The following is a 24,819-nucleotide window of genomic DNA, read 5'->3' on the forward strand; positions in this document are numbered from 1 at the left end:
ACGGTTTGCAAGTATGTAAACTTGTGTTTTCAACCGCTACGGGTCATTTTTAATCATCGGTCCGTAACCTCAATGTCCTTTTTATATTATTTTTCTTATGCCGCAAAAGTCCAGTCCTTTTGTTGGCGCTGCTGCGCTGCCGCACAAGTCCAGTCCTTTCTCCCAGCAACTGCCGGCCTTCTCCTGATGAGATGGCTGCTGCAGGTGCTGGTGCTGCTGGCAGTGGCCCTGATAGTGATGGTGTGGGTGCTGCTGGCGTTGGCCCTGATGGTGGCAGTGTGGGTGGTGCTGCTGGTGGTGGCCCTGATGGTGTCGGTGTGGTTCCGGTGGTAAAGTTGCTGGTGGTGTTAGAGGCTGCAATGTGCGCATAGCTGAGTTTCTGTCAGAATGGGGTGCTGGTTCCTGGCAGCTGTTCATCTGAATATTGACAGTCCATTAAGGTGTTGAGGTCAAGGTCAACACTAATATGACTTCTTGAGCCTGGGGACTGCATTAAATACAGGGGCTCTGATCACTCTACCTCCTCCTACTTCTCCTTCTTCTCCCACTGTTTCTCTGCATCAATCAGTAAGGGCCTCTGGAGCATGGGTATTGGGCAGCTGGTCCCAGGAGCATCTCGGCTTGTCCCTGGGCGTTCCTGGCTGGGACCAGCACGCTCCTGCTCGAGAGCTGTGGAAACAGAGAAGACAAAAATAAACAAAACATAAATACATATGGCAGCAAGTATGTTTTTGTTTTTTTTTTGGCCATCAGAGGTGCACTTTGGTTCTTTAGAAAGTGATCATCTAATGCCAATTTCTGGGGCTTTTTTACTAAAGGGTTTTTGACATTTTGTGTCTATGGTAAAAACGCCTAGTAAAAGATCCCTATGTCTACAGCCATTGCTGTCTGCCCATTTATAGGTGAGGTGAACTTACCGGCGGTGGCTCGTTTGGTGTCTAGCCGCTGATCCATGCCCTCGAACACGTCCGATCCCAGCTTTTCAATCAGATGCTGCTCCATTTCTGTTATTACAATGGGGCAGGGGGCCCCTCCTCCAGTCTGCCGCAGATATTTCAATTGCTCTGCTAGCTTGGCCTTCATCTGAGCTTTGATATCCCGGTAGCAATGGGTGACCTGCTCCCCACTTCTTTGAATGCCACTGTGCTGGGTGATGGCCTGGGCAATGTTGTGTCAAATTTATCCTTTAGCTGCTTTTGACATCTTGGCTGTTCTGTTTCTGAACAAACTGACGTAGTGCTGCAGGACACCAGTAATGAGAAGCTCGTTCTCTGCCACACTGAACCTGTTTGCCCGCTATCTGTGGCAAACAGCTGGCTGGCTGCTTGAAGGGGTGCCACTTCATCTCCCAGAGAGGTGTCTTTCCTGCCCTCAGTCTTCATCCCGCTCTCCTCTCCCCTCGCTTCCTCCCTCCCCACCTCACCATGCCCTACCAACTCCATTCCCCTCTGTCCTCTCTCTTTAACCCTATGCTGCCCTACTCCTCCCATCACTCTTTCCTGCCTAACCCCTTCCCCTTCCCCCCCACCCTCCTAACCCTTCCCTCCTGCCTGTCTCTACTTCTCACCCTGTCCCTACTACTCCTAATCTCCCTAGCACTCCTGCCCTCCTCCCGCTCCCTCTGCCTCCTCCTCCCACTGCCTTTCTCACCCCTCTTCTCTCTTCTCTTCCCAGGCCTATCATGCTCCATGCTTTCCTTCTCACATACACTCCTCTGCTCCTCACTCTCCTCCTCCGCTCCTCACACTACTTTTCCGCTCCTCCTCTGCTCCTCCACTCCACAGAAAATGACAAACTGGATGTACTAACTTTCACTCCAACAAAAATAAACAAAAGACAAAGGAAAAGGGAAAGAAATGACAACACTAAACAGCACAGCTCAGATAGAAATCACAAAATTACACCACCACAACTCCTCTAACACCACTAACCTCCTCTCCTGTCACACCAATGACCGACACACCCTCAAAGAAGGATGGGCAAGAAGTGAGCATTTATACTAAGAAAAAATATCACAGTGAGAGATGACATACCACGTACTGCAATGACGTACCGTGCACCGTGATATCACACCACTGCGTGCGTTACCTTGTTGTGAGCTGCAGCAAGCCGCTGATTTGAATAAACACATCCCTATTGTTTATTGCGTGCAGTAGGTGCGCGATAAACAAAGTATTTTGATGAATCTAGGTCTCAGTAAGGCTGGAAGTCTATAGTCCGAAAATATTAGCCATATGCTAATTTTATGAAGGTTCTCTCATTCACTTCATAATTGAATTGTGTTATTTGACTGGATTTTGATGCCTTTGGTATGCTGAAGATTGGTTGAAGAAATCTGATGTCTTTAGAATGCTATTTTTTTAGGTTAATTTTAATATTCTATTTCATTTTGATTCATTGAATTTGTGATAGAAAATGAAGATACCATGTTCCCAAAACAGTAAGTTATAAGGAAATGCCAACACAACTGACCTTTATTGCAACAGGTAAGATTAGTAGGTATTACAGGTAATTAGTGCCATCTGAGGCCCAGAAAAGCTCAACATGTGTGTCACAAAAGGGCAAAGGACAGCAAATCAATACAAGAACAAACCAATCACATTCATAACATGAAACTTCTTTTACTGCAGTCAAAGGAGGCAGGAATATTTTCTGTAAATAATACGATGCCACCGAAGATAGTAAAATAACATTATTATTATTACTTGGAAAGCAGCGTTAATGTACACAGAGCTGTACAAAAGAAAGGAGAGCGTAGGCAAAAATGACACATTAGGTCTGAACTGAACTATTTAAGATTTCATAAACAGGTTAAGTTTAGTTATTTCCTGCAATGTCTTGACATATTTTGATTGTTTTTTTGGGTGGGTTTTATCTTGAAAGCTTTCAGCAGCATTTTATGTTATTTATATATTTTTTAAGTTTGCTTCATTATTATGATGGATATAAATTTGTAAACTGCTTTTATAGTTTTTACTGATTATGCGATATATGTCTGTTTAATAAATAATTAAAATACATACAATTATACAAGTGATTCCTTTTCTAGTTCTTTTAAATTGATTAAGAAAACACCAAACACATTATTTTTCTTCATATGACTTTTTGGTAGGTAGCCCAGTAAAACCCTTCCCTCTGCTGATTAAGACAGTAATAGGGCTGTTATGGACTGAAGCAAGGGGCCAAACCCTTTTCCCTGGATTGTGGTGAGTCTATGAAAATACCTGCCATCACTAGTGCCTGACTTTTTACAGTTGAATGGACATTTTGGCAAATTAAGTTCTATTTTTCCCACCTGGTGCTGACAATAGGTGGCATTAGCACTAGCAGTAACACTAGAGTTGGCTGTGGCAGAAGTTATTAAACCTCTGGAGGTTGGCATTAAATTCACCACTACTCTGTAAACATTTTAGTAATGGCTATCAAGTTCATTAGCAGAGTATTTACATGTTTTGCATACAAGGCTGTATTAAAATTAATAAGTCAGTGTTATTATTAATTTGGCCTTATTAGCAGAGGGTTTACTGTGTGTGAGAGCAATTGTGTACATACCACACTATTCAATGCATGGATTAAATTTAGCACTGCTTAGGAGGTCATAGGCCTTTAAAGGAGAAACTACTTTGAAAAGTTCCACATGGGGGCTACTTGCCATTAACATTTCTGAAAATTCCTCCGTGATATACTCCTGCTGCTTCTTTTCTGCACTGCTGAGGTTTCTTTGGCTTTTCAATTCATTTTTGGCTTGCAAATTAAAACACGTAGACATAAAGGTCAGCAAACAGGCTGTAGACGATACATTTTAATTGACCTAATAGAACACATTTCTAATTTTAGATAGTTGAAGGGAGTGAAACTTTCAACACTGAGTCACAAATGTAGGGCTTTTTAAATGTGGTACGTGCTGGTATGAAGCACTGGCACATTTTCTCCAGACTGCTTGCGTTGCTCTTCTAGTCCTAAAACATTTGCGAGCAATGAGCATTCAGGAAGTGATGCTGTAGGGGGGTGACATTTCTGTGGCAGTAAGGGGCTAGGGCCTCATACCTCATCTCCCCTCAGCCAAGGACAGCCCTGCCTGCTGGCTCCATTTCAAATTGCATGAGCAGTGAAAGTAGCACCTGCCGCAGGGTCTACGAATAGGTTCAGTGCTGCCTATGCCTAAGGCTTGCCTCCTTTAAACAGGAAGTGGTTACAAGGACAGGCAGAGAAGAAGAAGAAATCAGAGGGGGAAAGGAAACATAGATATATGGAGAATGAATAAATAAGGAAAAGATTTGGCTCAGTGTGCTGTGGCAGTCAAAAAAGTAATCAGAATGTTCGAATTATTAAGAAGGGAATGGCAAATAAAACGAAGGATGTCATAATGCCTCTGTATCGCTCAATGGTTAGGCCGCACCTTGAATACGGTGTGCAATTCTGTCGCCACTTCTCAAAAAAGAAAATACAGAGAAGGGTGACCAAAATGATAAAGGACATTGAACAGCTTCTCTGTGAGGAAAGGCTAAAGAGATTAGGGCTGTTCAGCTTTGAGAAAAGACTGCTGAGGGGAATATGATAGAGGTCTACAAAACCATGAAAGGATTTGAATGAGTAATAATACAAGGACTAGGGGATACTGCATGAAGTTAGCAAGTAGCACATTTAAAACAAATCAGAGAAAATTCTTTTTCACTCAATGTACAATTAAGGTCTGGAATTTGTTGCCAGAGGATGTGATTAAGGCAGCTAGTAGAGCTGGGTTTAAAAGAGGTTTAGATAAGTCCATAATCAATAGGGGTGTGAATCGTGTGATCAATCGTCTTAACGATCAATTTTGGCTGGGGGGGGAGGGAAATCTGATCGTCGTGTTTTTGTTTTTTTTTTTTTTTAAATCGTTAAAAATCGTAAATCGGGGGAGGGCGGGAAAACCGGCACACCAAAACAACCCTAAAACCCACCCCGACCCTTTAAAACAAATCCTCCACCCTCTTGAACCCCCCCAAAATGTTTTAAATTACCTGGGGTCCAGTGGGGGGGTCCCGGCGCGATCTCCCGCTCTCTGGCCATGGCTGCGTTAAGAGAAATAGTGCCGGTGGCCCTTTGCCCATATCAAGTGACAGGGCAAAGGTAACGCCGGCACCATTTTGGTTCCTGGCTCCCGACGTCATGCGTGCAGATCGCTCCCGGACCCCCGCTGGACCCCCAGGGACTTTTGGCCAGCTTGGGGGGGCCTCCTGACCCCCACAAGACTTGCCAAAAGTACAGCGGGGGTCCGGGAGCGACCTCCTGCACGCGGGCCATATTGCCAATATTCAAAATGGCGCCGGCGCTACCTTTGCCCTCACTATGTCATGCCGTATGACATAGTGAGGGCAAAGGTAGCGCCGGCACCATTTTGAATATTGGCAATACGGCCCGCGTGCAGGAGGTCGCTCCCGGACCCCTGCTGGACTTTTGGCAAGTCTTATTGGGGTCAGGAGGCCCCCCCAAGCTGGCCAAAAGTCCCTGGGGGTCCAGCAGGGGTCCGGGAGCGATCTCCTGCACGCGTGACGTCGGGAGCCAGGAACCAAAATGGCGCCGGCGCTACTTTTGCCCTGTCTCATGATAAGGGCAAAGGGCCACCGGCGCCATTTCTCTTAACACAGCCGTGGCCAGAGAGCGGGAGATCGCACCGGGACCCCCCCCCCCACTGGACCCCAGGTAATTTAAAACATTTTGGGGGGGTTCGGGAGGGTGGGGGATTTGTTTTAAAGGGTCGGGTTGGGTTTTAGGGTTGTTTTGGTGTGCCGGTTTTCCCGCGCCCTATTTAACGATACAATACAAATGCCCCTGACGATAAATTGGGGGCATTTGTCTTGTATCGTGCACTCTAACGATTTTGGACGATTTTAAAATTATCTGACGATAATTTTAATCGTTCAAAAACTATTCACATCCCTAATAATCAATAGGGAATAGCCACTGCTTGTTGCCAGCATTAGTAGCATGGGATCTATATTTAGGTACTTGCCAGGTACTTGTGACTTAGATTGGCCACTGTTAGAGACAAGATACTGGACTTGATGGACTCTTGGTCTGATCTAGTATGACATTTCTTATGTTCTTATGTAACTTTAAAGAATTGCTTGCAAGCCCATATTGGCTTGTGCATTCATTCATATGCATGAATTTTATATTGTGCATGTTCATATTTGTGCATAATCTAAAATGCATGAAACCTTAACATATACGTTACGTGCATATCTTTGCGTACATTTGCGCATGGTTTCCTGTTTGTGTTTAACATTGTGTGTACAGCATACACGTGCACTCTTTTGTGACATGTATCTTCTGGGTTTTCTGGGGCAGGTTTACTCAGTCTTGCTGCTACCAGCCAGGCAGCACAACTACACCACCAGGGATGTTGCCCACTTGGCATCCCTGGTGGTGGAACATGAGAGGGAGCTCTTCCCTATCCCCAAGCAGAGGAGGAATCTTAGGATCATGAGGCAGATGTGAAAAGGCCTGTAGTAGGATTTTAATCACCGTGTATCACACCCACATGGGGTAAGTAGATAGCAGGTAGTGGGGTGGGGAACGTAAGGGGGAGTTCTAGGGATGTGGCAAAGGGTGAGGGCAGGTTATGCATGGAAGGATCACTGGAGGAGCTCTAGAGATGAAGGGATGGGGGCAGGATAAGGTGTGCATGGGGGTCACTAGGAGGGACTCTATGGGTATGGCAATGGAGGATGGGGGCAAGCTAAGGTGTGCATGGGTATCACTAGGGAGTCCCAATCTGGCCTACAAACAGGGCAAGAGTCAATAGGTATGTCTGGATATGGTAACAGAGGTATATTCCATTAATAGCATGGCCTATGTATATGTGTTGGCAGTCATATAATAAAAGAGAGAAATTGTAAGCACGGATAACAAGGAATGAATTAAAGCAATACTCACAAGAATAATAAATATGCAATTATGAGCTACAACTTCCTCTGGGACATTTTATTTTATTTTTTTTATTTAAAAACTCTTATATTCCGCATATTCCACAGTTCATAGTGGAGTACAAATTGACATACAAATCAAGAGACATATTTAAAACACTTAAGTCAATTAGAAAAAAGAAAATAAAAACAATAAAACAATAAAAACAATAAAATTAAACAAGATGTTAAAAGTTAAACAAAATGTTAAAAATGTAAGAAAAAATAAAAGTAAAAAAATTAAATCAGTAGAGTATTTTGCCTATCTTCAAACGCAATTTTAAATAGGTAGGTTTTTAATGCCTTTTTGAACACCTTGCTGCATGTTATTAAATGTGTCATAGATTTAATGGTAGCTCCAATAGCAGAGAAAACTATAGCTTCTTTTCAGAAGGAAGACATTTGCCCCTGTTGCACAGTTCCTTGTACTCCACAAAACTGTGATCTCTATGGAAAGTAATTTCCCTATTGGCTGAGCAGCCCAGCTTGCTTCCTCATGAAAAGGAATACCATGGTGGTTCATGGAGGGTCCCTGTTTTGGGCTACTTTCAGCCCAGGTGACAGCTTACCCTTTCTAGATGCATTAAGGGAATGCAAAGAGCAATGCTACTAACTTCAGATGTCAATAGAAAACATAGATACATACCAGCATGGAGGTCACAGTAACAGTTACAGTGCATACTCAAACTTTACATTCCTATTTCTCCATATAGATTGAGGATCTCAAGAAGAAGGCCCAGGAGCTGCACCAAAAAAAGATGAGGTGACTGGACTGGCTGCCAGCCAGGTGGGATGGGGCCCAAGATAAGTTCATGATATGACCATCAGGGAGATTTTTATAAAGTCTAACTATGACCTGTTTCCATCGTTAGCCAAATTACTTGTCTATCACTCAGTATGATCCTGTCTCTGCGTTGAGCATATACAAACCCTCATGCAATTAAACTTTGACCATGGCATTTCTCTGGGTTACAGGCCACAGTGTCATGAAGCATTACGTGGAAGGCACCCTAAGGCATAACTGGAAACTCTTCAGGGTGTTCGCACCCACCCGTAAATGTATTACTACTGAAAGTATATGCCCCTATCCTGTACAACTATGTGCTAAATCATGGCTCTTTTTGCCTTGCTATGTAGACCACAACCGATTGTTAACAACCCTGACACAGAGTCTACCTCTGAGCCCATATCACAATCACTGCACCATCAAGAAAAATACTACTGAACTGAAGCTTCCATATTTCAAGGAACCATTCTATGGCATTTCCACCACCTATATGATGAGGGTGTTCCATAGCTAGAAGCAATTCCCTTGAACTACACCTCTCCCAGAAAAGAGATCTTGTGCTTTTTGAGGATTCTTAGACCAAAGCTCTCCTCTGACAGCAATCAGTCACTCCTTGGTGATTAAATTAGCTGCTCCCTCACCCGCCTTCCACCACTGTAAATGGAATGGACTTGAACACTGAACCAATTTAAGGAAATCATCAGAGCTTATCTAGCACCTGGAGCTTGCTCTAAAGTGGAATTATCAATAGCTATTTCCAATTTGCACAAAATTAAATACATAAACAAATAAAGAAAAGGACAAAGGTTGTTAGGGATTTAAAATGACAGAATCTGAATATAAAATCTGGGCAGGATAAATTGTAAGACACAGGACACATATAAAAGACTATGAGATAGAAACTGCCAAATATAAGCTCCATGTCAAGCCTAATATGTAATCATCCAGACATCTGATGATGATGTAGTCGTCCACACATTCCATGCTATCCTAACATCCAATATATTGGAGGTGTAACAGCAGCTAGCTCCATGACATCAGTGATTTACAGGTCTGGTCCAATTTCTTTGTCAAAATCTTCAAGAAAACACTTTGTACATCTAAGGTATGGGAGAAACATTAATTGATGGTTTGGAAATAAATGTGTAACCAGGAACCTTTTTTATGTTGTGTTGCTGCAGTATATATATAATGTACACAGAAAGTATTAGAACCCACATTCCTGTAGCCTTCACCCACAACATTGGACACATTTTTGGGACATGTACCACTTCCACCATGCCACCCCCTCCCCAGCAGATGAAAGTTAGCTACTATCTTATTCTCCAATTCTCAACACCTGAAGCCAATAAGCAACCCTTTTCAAGAGCCACATCATTTACTGTATCTTATCTCTAGCACTGCATGCTGATGCCTTACTGGTGTTTTCAGGGTATATATATGTATGTATATATATATATATGTATCACAGGAATACAGTTTGTGGTGGAGTAGGAGGTGCTATATTAGGGATCATGGAGCTGTTCTGTTAGACAGAAAGGAAGGTCAACTGAGTACAAAAAGAGATACCCACATTGCATGTAGATTTAAAGTCTGTATAATTTTCAGTGTTGTAGGGGAGCAGCCTGGCAATGAGTCACATGGGCTGGGACCAAGTGATACTCAAGGGCAAGACTGTACTCACAGGTGCTGCCTGATAGCTCTGAGGCAGACAGAAGTAGAAGAGGTACCAGTAGAGCAGCAGTGACAGCCCATGGAAGAGGAGAAGGAGGAGACCCAGCCAGCTACTACTATTTCACAGACAAATAAATAAATAAACCCAGCATCTTAGAAGATGGATCTTCCTCTGATGGATCCTCTGTTGGAAACTATTGAGACCATGTGAGGTTCGAGAGAGTGCACGGGAGTTCCAGATAAGTGACCTATGTTAATATTTCCCGACATAGTTTGAAAAGAAACATCAACTGATGTCAGAGGTTTTTATTTGCAATTAGAAAAACATATACCAAAAAACGTTTGTAGCAATATCATACTACTCTGTTAAGTTAAATGATGGATAAGAATGGGTGTTAGAGCTGACTACCATTGTCTGGCTTGCTGATACCTTTTCTCAACATTTTCCACAGATTCACTAGAGCCATATTTGCAATGTATTATTTTATGTCTCTCTGTATTAATTATTTGACTTTTGTTGAGATAGTACATCACTCTGTTATACACGCATGCAGCAGGCAACCGTTTTCACCATTGTTTTAGGTGATCTAAGTGTACGAGTATGCTTTTAATCACATACAGAGTTGATATTCAAGCAAAAATATGTAGGTACCTTGGATTTGAATATTGACTGGATCTACGTGGGCTAAAAACTGTGAAGTTAAAGTGCCAGTTAAGCACCCTACTTAAAATGTATGCTATAGAGTTTGGGTATCTTTGGCATGGTTCATTTTTTCTTTCTTTCTTTCCATTTTATTTTCACTTTTTGAGATGCTAAATCTGTCATCAGGGACACAGTTTTCAACTCTTTTCATTTCATTTTATTTATTTTTGCTCAACGGCCTTTTTAGCTGTGAAACTTTCTTGGTGTAACCAATTTAAACTCAGTTAACAAGCTTAAGACTAAATACTAAGGACCCTCATTACTGTTTTCCCCATAGACACAAAATGAGGAGCTAGTCTTTAGTAAATAGACCCTAGAGACAGAAAATTATCATTATTGTTTGGTAGCAGACTGAGCCGAAATTTCAGTGGATTTTGCTACTGTTCTCTAGTAAATAATACGGAGGCCATGCTAGGAATTGCAGAAGACAGATATCTATCTATCTATCTATCTATCTATCTATCTATCTATCTATCTATCTATCACACACACACACACAGACACATACACACACATATACAAATATAGCAGGTAATCCAGGATAATGAAGTAGCTCCATGGTTTCCTACTAATGCAATAAAATGAAAGAGCTTGGGATGATTGGAATCTCTGTGCTGATGGCTTCTGAGACTTAATCATGAGCTCTTAAAATTCCAGATTGTTTAACAAAGGCAATTTTGCAGGCAGAGCATGAAAAGGAAGTGGTTTGATCATTGAAGGGAAAATACCCAGTGGGTGGGAGCTGAGCACACACAACACCAGTATAATGAGAGTGCAGCACATTCATTAATTCCTGATGTGACAAAAGCTTACTCAAGTTTCTCTGCTAGAAAGTTTAACATTATAGCGAGGGCATAGATAAATGCAATATACATTTTTAAAGGATTATAAACTAGAAAGTGATATTTACACTAATGTGGGGAGGTTTAATTCATCACCCTCCCCCAACCACCATCTTCTTCTCATAAATTTAACATGTAATATAAGACAAGAAGACATATTGTATTCTTAACATGAATATATTTCTTACATTTTAGCCCTCATTTTTCTCATCACATTCCTTCCTGCCCCCATACATAAGACAGGGCTCTTTCCTCAGCTCCAATCCCCTTCTTTTGCTGTCCCCTACCTCAGTGATTCCCAACCTTTTGTATATCATGGCACGCTCAGCAGTGGATTCACTTTATCGTAGCATACCATCAACTTCCCTTTCTTCCCTCACTTAGAGCCTTCCCCACCCCACCCCCCACAAACCTGCCATCATCACCTTCCCTTCCTTTTCCCCTCCCCACCACAATCCCTGGCAACATCACTTTCCCTTCCCTGCTCCTCACCCCTCTATCACCACCACTTCCCTTCCCTCCCATCCCTCTGACATCAGCTCCTTCACTTCCTTTCCACTCTTTTGCATCTCCACCTTCTTTTCCCTTCCTTCCCACCTCCTTTGACATCATTATTTTCCTTCCTTTCTCCTTTCACTCCCCTGGCATCAGCGCCATCTTCTTTTTCCTCCCACCTACCCCCTTGGCATCACTTTCCTCCCCCCCCCTTTGGATGGCCTCCAACTGGTGAGAGGAATCCAGTGAGACCACATTTTACCTGCCCCCCCTGCCAGCTGCCCTCTGAAGCCAGAATATTGTATGGGGCTGGACGTCAGGACCTCATGTGGTTCTGATTGCCTAAGGAAGCTGGCAGAGGAGATGGCGGCAGGAAGGTGCGGGGGGGGGGGGGGGCGGAAGGAAAGTTCCCTCCGAGGCCGCTCCGATTTTGGAGTGGCCTCGGAGGGAGCGGAGGCAGGCTGCGCGGCTTGGCGTGCACAAGTTGCACAATTGTGCACCCCCTTGTGCGCGCCAACCCTGGATTTTATAACATGCGCCCGGCTGCGCCCGCATGTTATAAAATCGGGCATAGATTTGTTTGCGCCGGGTTGTGCAAACAAATCTGCGCCCAAGCGCAGGTTTTAAAATCTGCCCCATTGTGATTTATGTAAGAACGTTGATGTATTTTAAAACATATGCAAATCAAGGAAATTACAAGTTATATCAATTAGTCTACCAGTTCGCCCAGTCCTTCTTCAGGTCATCAAGACCCTCCTGATTTTTCAGCCTACAATCCTTCCAGTTCACCCAGATTCCCATCCAATCAATGCTACACAATAAACATTCAATACCATTTATGCCAGAAAATTAGCAGGTGTAACAGTGGATGAGTAAGTTGGGAAATCTATGTGTAAATGCCTTTAAAAATAGTAACTAATGGGGTAGATTTTCAAACCTGCGCGCAGGCGTACATGAGCGTGCGCATGTTATAAAATTGGGGGTCGGCATACGCAAGGGGGTGCACAATTGTGCACCTTGCGCGCACCGAGCTATGCTGCCTTCCCCCATTCCCTCCCAGGCCGCTCCGAAATCGGATCCGCCTTGGAGGGAACTTCCTTAGCCCCCACCCCACCTTCCCTTCCCCCTACCTCCCCTGCCCTTTCCCCCCTACATTTTTATTCGTTTTTCTTTTGTTTTAAAACTTACTTCAGCCCTGGGGCTGAAGTAACTTCCGAATGCCAGCCGACTGCCACTGTGCTGGGAGCCTCTGACCCCACCCCGCCCCCTGGACCGCCCCACCCCCCTCCCCGCCCCTTTTTGCAAGCACCGGGACTTACATGTGTCCTGAGGCTTTACGCTCGTTGCCGGATCTTTTGAAAATAGGCCCGGTGCGCGTAACCTTTTGAAAATCTGCCCCTATATGCGCAAATGTTGCCCCCCCCCCACTCTGGAATGCCCCTAGACCGCCTCGTTTTTACGCACTCACATTAGCTAGCAAGAGTGAGAATACGAGCGTGCGCATTTCTGATTTTTATAAAATACAGAATGCACGAATAGAGGCCTCTTATGTGTGTGTGTGCTAATTTTTAGGCGTGGGCTGTTTGGAAAACTCACCCCATAGTTTTGAAAATTAAAAAGTCTGGGGTGAAATTTCAGAATATTACACACATAAAATTTAGCACATATGTATGCAAATATCAGGTACTCATGTAATCACTATTTCATAAACATCAAAAAATACGTGCTTATTTTATGGTTTCTGCAAATATATACGTGTGTAAAAAAGGGGAGGCCTAGGGGTGTTCCCGGGCGGGGGGGCCAACATTTACGCGCATAAGCTGCTATTTTAAAAGACAAGTGTATAAATTTAGCAACTTACTCATATAATTTTACATCTTGTGAAACTGCTATCAGACTTGTTTATTAAGTGGTACTGACTGGGTGGGAGGTCCGTGTGGGCTGGGAGGAGTTCAGGCTGAAGAGCCAGGAAGGTCTTGATGACCCTGAGAAGGACTGGGAGAACTGGTGGACTAATTAGTAAAACTGGTAATTTCAATTATGTGTGATTTTTTTAAAATATACAAATTTATGCGAGTAAGTCCTAATTTAGTTTGGCAGATACAATAAGCATGCATATATTTGTGAAATAGGTAGGAAAAGTGTGCGCTTTCAATGCATTGCAATAATTGCTTTCAATGCATTGCATGCATTCGTGCATAAGCAGCACAAGCAAATCCAATATTGGGAGTGACAGTTCACACATTCAAAAGGTAAAGGCACAAAGCAAATGAATGCAGTAGCTGGTAGTGTCCACTGTCATAGTTAAGGGATATTATTTTTAGTATTGAATGTATTTTGATTCAAGAGCTTCAAAGTGAAAGTGGGTGACATACTGATTTGTTCACATTTTCACTTTAAAGCTCCTGAATAAAAATACATTAATCACTGAAAATAACATCCCTTAATTATTCCATTGGACACTACCAGCTACGGCACATATCTGCTTTGTGCCTTCGTGCATAAGCATACATAGGCACAAGTGCGGGGTACAGATATATTTATTTTATAATACATGCATATCCTAAACCCCCTAGCTAACCTGCCTCCCTTTTCCTCTATCCACCCCAAGCCCTAAAACCCAACTAACTAACTTTGATTTTTTTGTGTGTTTTAATACTTACCTGCTCTCTGGAGCAGTAGCAGGTTGCACGGGCTGGCTGCCAGCGCACACTTCAACATGTCAGTGCCTAATGGCACTGTCCCGGCCTGCCCCTGCCCCGCCCATGCCCTGCCCAGACATTGCCCCTGGCCAGCTCCTTTTTTCTAATCTGGCTCTTCGGCACGAATCAGGAGATATGCGCGTGGCCTCGGGCCTTTGAAAATCCCCGCGGCGAGCGCAGCCACGCAACTATCTCCCGGTTTTAACAAGCACTGGGTTTTTAAAATCGGGCTGTTAGGGAATAGTTACAAACTGAGATTGCAGTTGCCTGCAGAAGTCCATAAACTGCATTAGTAGCATGGGATCTGTTTAATGTTTGGGTACTTGCCCAGTACTTGTGACTTGGATTGGCAATTGTTGGAAACAGGATGCTGGGCTTGATGGACCCTTGGCCTGACCCAGTATGGCATATCTTATATTCTTATGGTACCTACATGCCATGAGAGGGCTAATCAACAATTATTAAGGTAGAGTTGCAGAAAGCCACTGCTTATTCTTGGGATAAGCAGCTTGGAATTTATCTACCTCTTGGGATCCTGCCAGATACTTGTGAACTGGATTAGCCACTGTTGGAAACAGGATACTGGGCTGGATGGACCCTTGGTCTGATTCAGTATGGTAAGCCTTATGTTTTTATGTTCTTATCCCAGTGCCTAAGTGCAAACCCTTTCCCTGCCCCCGCTCCTGGGAGCACTTCCCCTATTCTGAATATGAGTACATGCATAGACACTTTTACATGCATGAAGACTGAGCGGGTTTCAAAAAGCCCATTTCTGCAGCTAAAGCACTACTTACCTGATGAAATGGTTTTCAAAATGAAAATGAAAAGTGAAGCAATAAATAAGTTATCTACAATGTGCTTCCATTTTAAGTTTGACATAAGATGTAGGAAGATGTTTGTGTTTCCATCTGCTTGCTATGCAAGACTAACACTGTGCTAAAGCAGTAGGTGAAGGGTGGGCAATCACAACCAGCTTTCTGTGACTCTAGACACGTAAAAAGGCATCGCTGACAGATAAATATCTCCGTCTAGCTACCCAACCAGCAAGACTCTGTTGCTGCTAATATGATGGATAGACAGAAAAGAAAACAGAAATAAGATAGTGGCCCTAAAATCAAAATAAAACCAAATGGAGCTGCTGAGAAACCCAAGCACAACAAAGCAGCTAGAAAGCAACAATATGAAATAATAAGCAGCAACAACAACAATAAACTAGTTATTTCAACATTTTTGTCTGTATGCTACTACCCATAGGGGTAGATTTTCAAAGGGTCCTGCGTGTAACGTATGCACGTAACACCGAAAACCTGCCCCTGAGCTCGCCGAGCCTATTTTGCATAGGCTCGGCAGCGCGTGTAAGCCCCAGGACGCGCGTATGTCCCCGGGGATTTGAAAAAGGGGTGGGAAGGGGGTGGGGTTGTGGGCATGGCGCCGATCCGGGGGCGGTCCCGAGTCCTCCGGCACAGCGTTCTGGCCGGCGCATGCAAGATACGCCTGTAAGAGGCAGGCGTAAAAAATAAAATAAGGTGGGGGGGAGGGGGGTGGATTTAGGTAGGGCTGGGGGGTGGATTAGATAGGGGAAGGGAAGGTGGGGTGGAGCGAAAGAAAAGTTCCCTCCAAGGCTGCTCCCCTAGGGCTCGGCGCACGCAAGGTGCACAAGTGTGCACCCTCTTGCACGTGCCGACCCCGGATTTTATAACATGCACGCGGCAGCGCGCGCATGTTATAAAATCGGGTGTACATTTGTGCGCGCCGGGTAGTGCGCACAAATGTACCCCGTGCGCGTAGGATTAAAAATCTGCCCCATAGGGTTTAGCCTGCAAACAACAGGTTCCTCCACTTATCCTGCACATTCTACGCTGACTTGAAAAACGTACTTGCTCTGGAAGGGAATTCCAAATTGCCAGTGCCACTACCAAAAAGGCTCTCTCCCTGGTGATGCCAAGCCGTGCTACTCTAATCGAGGGCACCTCAAGGAGATTCTTATTTTCACATCTTAGAGCTCGATTGGGTTTGTAAATTTGGAGTACAGTCCATGTACACTCTCCCCTCTCCCTCTACTTTTGTCCCTCATCAGGCTGTGACTTTGGAGGAGGTGTGAAGCATGTGTGGCTCCAAATTATCAAAGAGGAATTTGGTGGGAGGTTTCCCTTTGAAAATTGGTTTGCAAGTCCTGCAAGTACAGTCTTGCAAGCTTCCCGCAGTATTAAAAATAGCCTCCATTATTACCCGGCTGCATATTTTGTTTTCAGAGTGTGTGTGGTATGGGGGTGAGGGGTGTTGGAGGGTGTCAGCCAGGTTCACTTATTAATGGTGTGAACAGTACAATATGTTTTGAAACAAGCATTTGGAGTATGATTGCTTGCTGATACCCAATTTTCTAATTATTTTATTCAGTAACATGTTTAAGTGTGAATAATATAAATGGCTTGATACTATTTTACTCTGGTGGAGTTTGTGTGCTGCAGCAAATATTTGAATGCTTTGAAGATAATGGGTATATTGTATCTCATGGAAGGTGGCCTGTGAAGCATCTGATGTGGAGTTTCCTAAACCCAAAGCACATGTTCTCCATGTCTGATAACCTAATATACACAATCCTAGTATTCCTAAATGAGATTTCTTATGCAGAAAAAGGGGTTAGAATTTCTGATGGAGCATCCAAATGGGGTCTCATTTGCAGATAGAAACTAGGTAATAGGGGTGTGCATTCGTTTGCAACATATTGGTAATCCGCAACGTATAGGGCCATATTTGTTGTATTCGTGGGGAAGTGAAACGTATAGCGATTCCCCACGAATACAATGAATCTTCACCGAATTATTCGGCCGTCTAAAGGAGCGAATTTAAACAACCGCCCCCCCCCCCCCCCCCATCCTCCTGGAGCCATCTCCTGCACTCGGGCTGTCGGCTGCCGGTATTCAAAATGGCGCCAATAGCCTTTGACCTTACTATGTCACAGGGGCTACCAGTGCCATTGGTCGGCCCCTGTCACATGGTAGAAGCACAAGATGGCGCCGGCCGTCCATTGCTCCTACCATATGACAGGGGCCGACCAATGGCACCGGTAGCCCCTGTGACATAGTAAGGTCAGCTATCGGCACCATTTTGAATACCAGCAGCCAATGGTGTGAGTGCAGGAGATGGCTCCTGGACCCTCTGCTGGACCACCAGGGAGTTTTGGTAAGTCTTGCGGGGGTCAGGAGGGTGGGGGTTTGTAGTTAATTAAATTTTAGCTGGGAAATGAATAAGAATGAACACATGAATGTATCGGGGGCCCCCCTTGCCGAATGCAACGTATCTGCCCCCGACGAATACGAATACCGAATGCAATGTATGCGGTCCCTCTGCACATCCCTACTAGGTAATGTAATGATCCCTGCCCGAGGATTACATGTACTAACCTGAGTTAGTAAGCAAATAAGAGAACCCAAAAATAGGGAAGACCAAAAACATGAACAAGCAAAACAAATCCCTATACTGATACCGCACACTGAACCTCATAAAATAGATGCCCGGTGTCAAAATATGAATGTGTAAGAATGCCACTAAATGTGGACTAAATAGCGTCTTAGTTTTAATCATAGGTCACCTTTTTGTTTTTGCCAATTTTTTAAATAAAACTATAGACTGGCATACATTATTTTGAATGCCGCTTGATTTTGTTGGTATATACAGATCTTTAAAATTGTCAATGTTCCAATTGGTTGACTTTTCATGCCTATTTTCCTTTTAAAAATGGCATCTCTATTTCATTTGTAGCACTTACAAGCCACCGAGATAAGATGGTGGCTCTGGGTTCGCAATGTTTAGAGTCTTCCACTGATGAAAGGCCTTGAGCTTTGAAACACTGGACTGATGTTAGGTTATGTGGCATCTTGATGGCCTATAACAAGCTAAGGGCCTTATTTACTTAAGCATTTTCCCCATAGACACAGAATGAGAGAAAAGCCGTAGTAAATCAGGCCGTAAATTTTATTTGCAATTAAAAAATTGACAAAAATAAAAAGCAGGTAACCTATGATTAAAACTTTAAGACCCCAGTTAGTCCATATTTAGTGGCTTTCTGACATGTTCTTGTTATGACACAGGGCATCTATTTTATGAAGTTTTATGAAGTTTACCTATCAGTAGTTTATATGGTGGCATTCAGTGTGCGGTATTCACATAGGGATTTGTTTTGTCTGACCTGCAGGTAGAAAACTGTTTTACGCATAGAAATGTTTTGCTTTAATTGTTTGCCCAGTATGTGGGTATACTTATGGACATACTTACTGCCTGTTCGCATGTATTGCCTGTTCTCGTGTACGTTGGTCCAAACTGAGTGGAGGAGTTCCTGTGGTCAGAAGTGGAGCGGGGTTTACACTCATGTGCACGCGTTTGAAAATTCAAACACGTGCACATAAATTTCCCCCCAAAATTTACATGCACTGAATAGCAGGTTTAAGTGTGTGGGTAGATTTGGTGGGATAATTTTTAAAGCAGAGTTATGCACGTAAACCACTTTTGAATACTGGTGCAACTTGTGCATTATTTTCTGGATAACTTACATGCAATATTACAAAATTACCCCCTAAATTACTGTCTGACTTGCAACGTTACTACAGACTACAAAGCTTTTCTTAGTTTCCTTCTATCTTTGCTCTCTTGTGTTATTGTATCCCATCCCCATCACCTGCCTCAAGTGTACTTTTGCACAGCAAGCAAGTCAAATCAATGTCACTGAAGGTGGTTTTGGTGATTTTTTTCTTTAAATATGTAATTCCCCTTGACCGCTTACCTCGTGGGGCATTCCTGGGTCCGGGACTGACCTAGCAGGAGTCCCCCCCTAGGGCAGACTGGTGCCTCCATCTGGGATTTCCCTTCCTTTACCCCAGGAAAACAAATGGGACTGTGAACAAGGCTGGCAGTATGTACAAATATATACAGGTTTATTAGACTATATAAGTATATACATTTCTACATGACTATTTACATCACTAATAGGATGTCAAACAGCACACTTATCTACTCATGGTTAACAGTCTCAGGCCATACAAATATATACATTTTTACACGGTAGCAAGAATATTTAATATATGGCAATTTGGGGTTGTTGGGCCCCAAAGTATACCACCATATAGAACAGAAGGGACCTCTTACATTCCCACTTAATCAATTGTTATTATTATCCTCCACCTTTTTTTCCCCAAGTCTCACCCATGTGAAAAGATGCAACTGGGCTGGTGGGCAGTGTTGGCATGGGGGTCTGTTGTATCTAAAACACTGCTATCTCCTTGGTGCTGCTTCCGTTCTGCTGAAAGGTCCGTGCTAATGCTGGGGTCCATGCCCTCCTGGGGGACTGCCTGATCTGCTGTTGGGATCCACACCCTCCTAGGGGACTGCTCAATCTTCCACTTGGGTCCACACCCTCCTGTGGGACCGCTCAATCTGCCACTTGGGTCCACACCCTACTTGGTGACTGCTTGATCTGCTGCTGAGGTCCCCTTCTCACCTCCCGATCTGCCGCTGGGGTCCATGCCCTTCTGGGAGGGTCTGATTTGCTGCTTGGGTCCACAAGCTCCTGGGGGATGGCTTGATCTGCTGCTGGTGTCCCCTTTCTTAAGGAGGACCAAGGGTCAGCTCCTGATCTGCTGCTGTGGTTCCCTTCCTCCTGGGAGATCACTCTGCCTCTGGATCTGCTACTGTCCTTCGTTTCCTTTCCCTTGGTAGAATGGCTTTTCCTGCCTTGGATTTACAGCTCCACTAGGAACATGGCTTGTTTAGCTTTCAGTGATTCAGGCCTTCCACAGTCTCAGCTTTTAGTAATGTTAGCTCTGCTAAGTTCATGGCCAGTCATTTGCTGTTACCCAGCCTGGATGGATCACCTTCTCTCAGCCAAAAGGCCAAGACCCAGGCAGGATCAAGGGAAGAGAATGTGTGTACACCCTTTCATCCTGCACGGCTTTTCTTCTTTTGTTGTCTGAGAACCCAAGGGTCTGACTCCCTTTGTTAGTGAGGGTGAGAATCTGTTTGCTTCTTAGGGCTGTTTTTTCAGTACATTTCTCTCATAAATCCCGTTCTCATTCAGAATTCTGCAATATAGGACTTTTCCAGTCATAGTTCTGTATAATTTAAAGTGATATTTCACTGCAAATTACCAATAGTAGTCCAGGGGTCTGTAACATGAAATTGCCCTACCTGATTCTTTGATTCATCTATTCAATGGCCATTTAAGCACCTTCACAATATTTATTTATTTACTTTTTATATACCGATATTCATGGAAGCTTCATATCGGTTTACATCACAAATCAAATTAAAATCCAGTAATGCATAACATAATCAACTAATATACAATAAGGGTCTGGTAAACTCTTCAATTTCATTCTGTGTTTCCTGGGCTAGTAGCTCATGTTGCATAGCTGCATTGTCCTCTTTTTGTCTCTGCTGTACTTCACTCAAATGGTAGCATACTCTTTACCACTTCTTTGGATGGGGGGGGGGGGGGGTGTTCAAATATGAATGCCCTAATGTACTAGGAGCCAGGACACCAGAATTCAAATCCTGCTTTTCTTGCTGACACACTTTGTGATTTTGGACAAACCATTTTATTTCCCATTGCCTCAGGTACCTACTTATATTGTAAGTTCTTTGGGGAAGGAACTTGTACTTGTAAGTAATTTGTTGTAAAGCATCCTGGTGCACAGTGCTATATAAATGCCAAAATAAACTGCTGTAGCCTCCTAAAGTCTTATTTGTTGTCTGCTGGCTCCTCAGTTTTACCCCTGGTTTGATACCATAAGCAGTTGGAGTTGATTAAAGTTTGCTGGTACTCCCCCTTCATGTCCTGCTGGTCCTAGAGGGACAAGAGGAGGGTAGAACACAGTGAAACAGGAAACACCCTGGTTGGTTTGCTGAGAGTTAAAGTTCAAGAACAGAGCCATGCAAGAAATGGCTGACACTTGCTAAGAATAAGTGTCCAGTTCACTGCAGTTTACTGGGACTGAGGCTTGGAGGCAGCATGCTCAGTGGTGCTGAAGGACAGCTTCTAAGAACCGATAAGGACCGAGCAGCCTCAGCCTATGTTGCGGGGAAGGAGACCAATGAAAAGGAGGAAGACAATAGATGCAAGACAGAACAACAACCAAATGTTTTTCATCCTTAAGAGTTTGCCTTCTGGGTTGGGGAAGACATAGGATCAGATCATCTATTACCCTTGATTTCTGGAGTTGTTGCTGTTGTCCATGAGAAGCCAGCTGAGCAGGGATATACTGTCATTTGAAACAAAACTAAAGAAAAATGAGCAAAATGTCATTCATTTTTCATTTTGTTTTGCTTCCATTAAAAAAAAAAAAAATGGCTTCCACTTTTAAATAGCTCCTTTGGGCTTTCTCTTACTCCTTGCAGGCCCTCATCTTGGACTCCTTCCCACCTTCCACAGGCCTGCCCCAGGAGTTCCTCTTAACATGCCTTAAGCTGGGTCAGACCTTCAGGGGCAGGAATAAACATCAACCGATATCGCTATATGTCTGTATGGCAAAGACTGATCCCATTATGAGAAATGGCAAGAGTGGGGCTAGAATAATTGGGGCTCGCTGCTGCCCCTGGGGGACTGATCTGAGTTAAAGTATAGCAATGTAGACTTTGGGGGGATGCAGGGGGCAAGAGAAAGTCAAGAGGTGCTTTTAAAAATGGCAACGGGGGCATGATTTTAGTGCCTACTATTGTAAAACGGCATACACTACAACCAAACGAAATTACAAAATGATATAAACAAAAAAAACAAAACAACACAAATGCTATCCTCACAAACAAAATGACACAAAACAAAGAACTTTTTTTCCTGCATATCCTTACAGAGAGAATTTGGTGACTTCTTATCTGAGAAACAGCAGAGATAATTCTAAGAAATGAGAGAGGTTGTTTGTGATTCCCTTTCACCTGGAAGATCATCTGTATTGCCAGAACTTCACAGAAAGCTGATACCAACAGACTCTTAAGTAATACAGGAATGTTTCCTTTATCTGTTTGTTTTAGATAAATTAATTGAAGGGCCTTGTAACTGGAAAATCCTCAGGGGCAGACCAAACTGAAGACTTCTTATTCCACCTCTGAGTTTTTATTCCATCCATTTCATTAACAGGCCTGCAACATGCAGTGAACTCCCTTAGCTCTATCTGGCGCTCAACACATTTCAGCTAGCTGCATGATTTTCTGACAGAAAATTGATATGGACATAGAGACAATTAGTTTATCCTTGGAGGGGGAGGGGTACAGAGCAAGGAGGTTTCACTGCTGCAGTTCTGTTTCTGATTTGTTTACTGCTATAGTCTTGTGATTATTTTATTTCTGTACTAAACTCTCTCCCATGTGGTTTCCTGCCTGAGTGTTGTATTTTTGTTCTTACATTTATTTATTCCTGGGAGAACTACTAGTATATAACTATGCACATAGCCTTTCTGGGTGGAGATATGGTGAGGCACCATCTTTCCTTTAGTCAAGAACCATCTTAATGAGAAGTAATCCTGGTTCCTCCTTGTCCTATTCAGCTGAGAAGGTAAGGCCCAGGAGTCCCTTTAAAAGACAGTGCCAGTTTAGGCCAGGAGGCAGAAGATGGAGAGCTGGCCTGCTCCTACCTGGGAGCCAGGCAGAAGATATTCTGTATAAAAACTAGCTTGCTACAGGCAATCAAACCTAAAAACTAGACATGTTGGCCAGAACCCAAGTCCTGCTGTAGAAATTTTCCCTAAATAATTAAATTGTCCCTCTGGTTCTCAAATACATTTTGCAAACAAGACCTTCCAAACAAAGTTTACAAAATAACTACTTTCCAGTCATATTTGACTGTTTTCTTAGTAAAAAAAAATGAAAAAATAAAGAGATCCTTTTTTAATGCATAGCCATTGCACAAAGAGCTGATGACATGCAATATGCTTAATCGGCCAATTCAAGCATCTGTAGACTAATTACTTGTTATATTAGTTAAAGAGTACAGTGTAAGATGTATTTATAGTTCTGAGAGAACCCTTAAAGGCCTTCCCTCGCCCAAGTGCACACAAAACTAAAACATGCAGAAAGTCTGTGTTATTTGATTTTCTTCCAAATACCATGGTGTCAGACAGCTTAAGTTTTAAATTACTGTAACTATTCAGACTTTGCATGGCTTTTAGTAAAAAAAATAAGCTTTAATTATTCTGTGCCATACATTCTGTCAAAACCTGACAACGTAGCGCAATTCATAGTTTGCCAAAAGGTTCAAAAGTCTAGGTGAATCATGCGGCAAAACCATAGATCACATTCAGAGCATAACAGAAAATAAACTCACAAGAGGCAGTCAGACAAAATAAAAATATTTGAAGTTGAACAATGAAGACAGTCTCAGTAGGTGGACAGGGAACAAAAATATTTGTTTTCTGTCTCTGTTCTGTCCTGTTTATTTTTAGGAGCATTGATTGTATTCTCTCTTCCCCCCCCCCCCCGCCCCCATTCTCCCTTCATTTAAACTGCCCCACCCCCACACACCCTAAGTGGCATGACTTGGTAACACGTACCCTTGTTAGCTGAGGCTTGCCCTTAGAACTGGTCCTTTGACCAGCAAGATTTGCTGCAATAGCTGGATTCCCTTCTTTGCTAGGAGTCAAAGTGTCACTTCTATGGCACGTCTTGACTGCAGATGGCTCCTTCAGAGGGGATACTCTAACCTGAGTCTCCTGCGTGGCATGCGTTACGGGGGCTGGCCCCATTGACTGTCTTTTCAATACTAACATATTTTGCAGAACTCAGCATGGTCAACCTGGGGGGGGGGGGGAGGTGCTGTGTTCAACTCTGGAGTACTGTGCTCAGTTTTGGAGAACATTTCGGAAAAGGGAGAGAAAAAAAAAAGGATGGATGCGGGCTGGAGAACGGCAGCCAAAATGGTGTGGGGTATGCACCGGACGATCTATGAGAAGAGACTGGAGGACCTAAATATGTATATCCTGGAGGAGAGGAGGGACAAGGGAGATATGATTCAAACTTTTAAACACCTGAAAGCTATTAATGATGTAGAAAAATCAAACCTTTCCCAATGGAAAGGAAACTGTAGAACTAGGAGTCGTGAGATGAAACTCCGAGGGGGAGGGGGGTGTCACTTCAGAACCAACGTTAGAAAATATTTTGTCATGGAAAGGGTGGTGGATACATGGAACGCCATCCTGGAAGAGGTGGTGAAGTCAAGAACAGTCATGGAATTCGAAAGAGCGTGGGATCAATACTGTGGATCTCTAGAGGTTGCAGGATGGAAATGAAGTAATGGAGTAATTTATGTTAACTTTAGATGTAACATTTCTGTATGACAGTTAGCACAAACCTATGCAACTTGCTGGGCAGACTGGATGGACTATTTAGTCTTTATCTGCTGTCATTTACTATGTTACTGTGTTTTCTGAATGGGCTAACATGAGTTCTCTCCACATTCCATAGGGTTTGTGAAGCACTGTATATCAAGCGATAGAAAGGTACGGCTAATCACAAGTGCAATCTTCGGGCATATGATCTCTGTCTGAGGTCTAAAGTTTTTCAGTCCTCAAAGATGCTTCTATTCTTCGTGCATTATCACACACATACACAAAAGTTTTATGGAATCCTATGAAATGCACATTTTGGCCTGACTCTCCCGGAGCAGGGGTCTTCAAGCTCATGCTCAGGA

At 43.4% G+C, this 24,819-nt stretch overlaps 1 protein-coding gene across 4 annotated transcripts in view; it reads right to left on the minus strand.

The window, feature by feature from the left end:
• The window catches only part of GLIS3 (GLIS family zinc finger 3), a 1,101,679-nt gene that overhangs the window by 17,341 nt on the left and 1,059,519 nt on the right, over positions 1–24,819 (minus strand). The gene's annotated exons all lie outside the window — the stretch shown is intronic.

Source organism: Rhinatrema bivittatum, chromosome 1, assembly GCF_901001135.1.
Source record: "Rhinatrema bivittatum chromosome 1, aRhiBiv1.1, whole genome shotgun sequence".
Lineage (NCBI taxonomy): Eukaryota > Metazoa > Chordata > Amphibia > Gymnophiona > Rhinatrematidae > Rhinatrema > Rhinatrema bivittatum.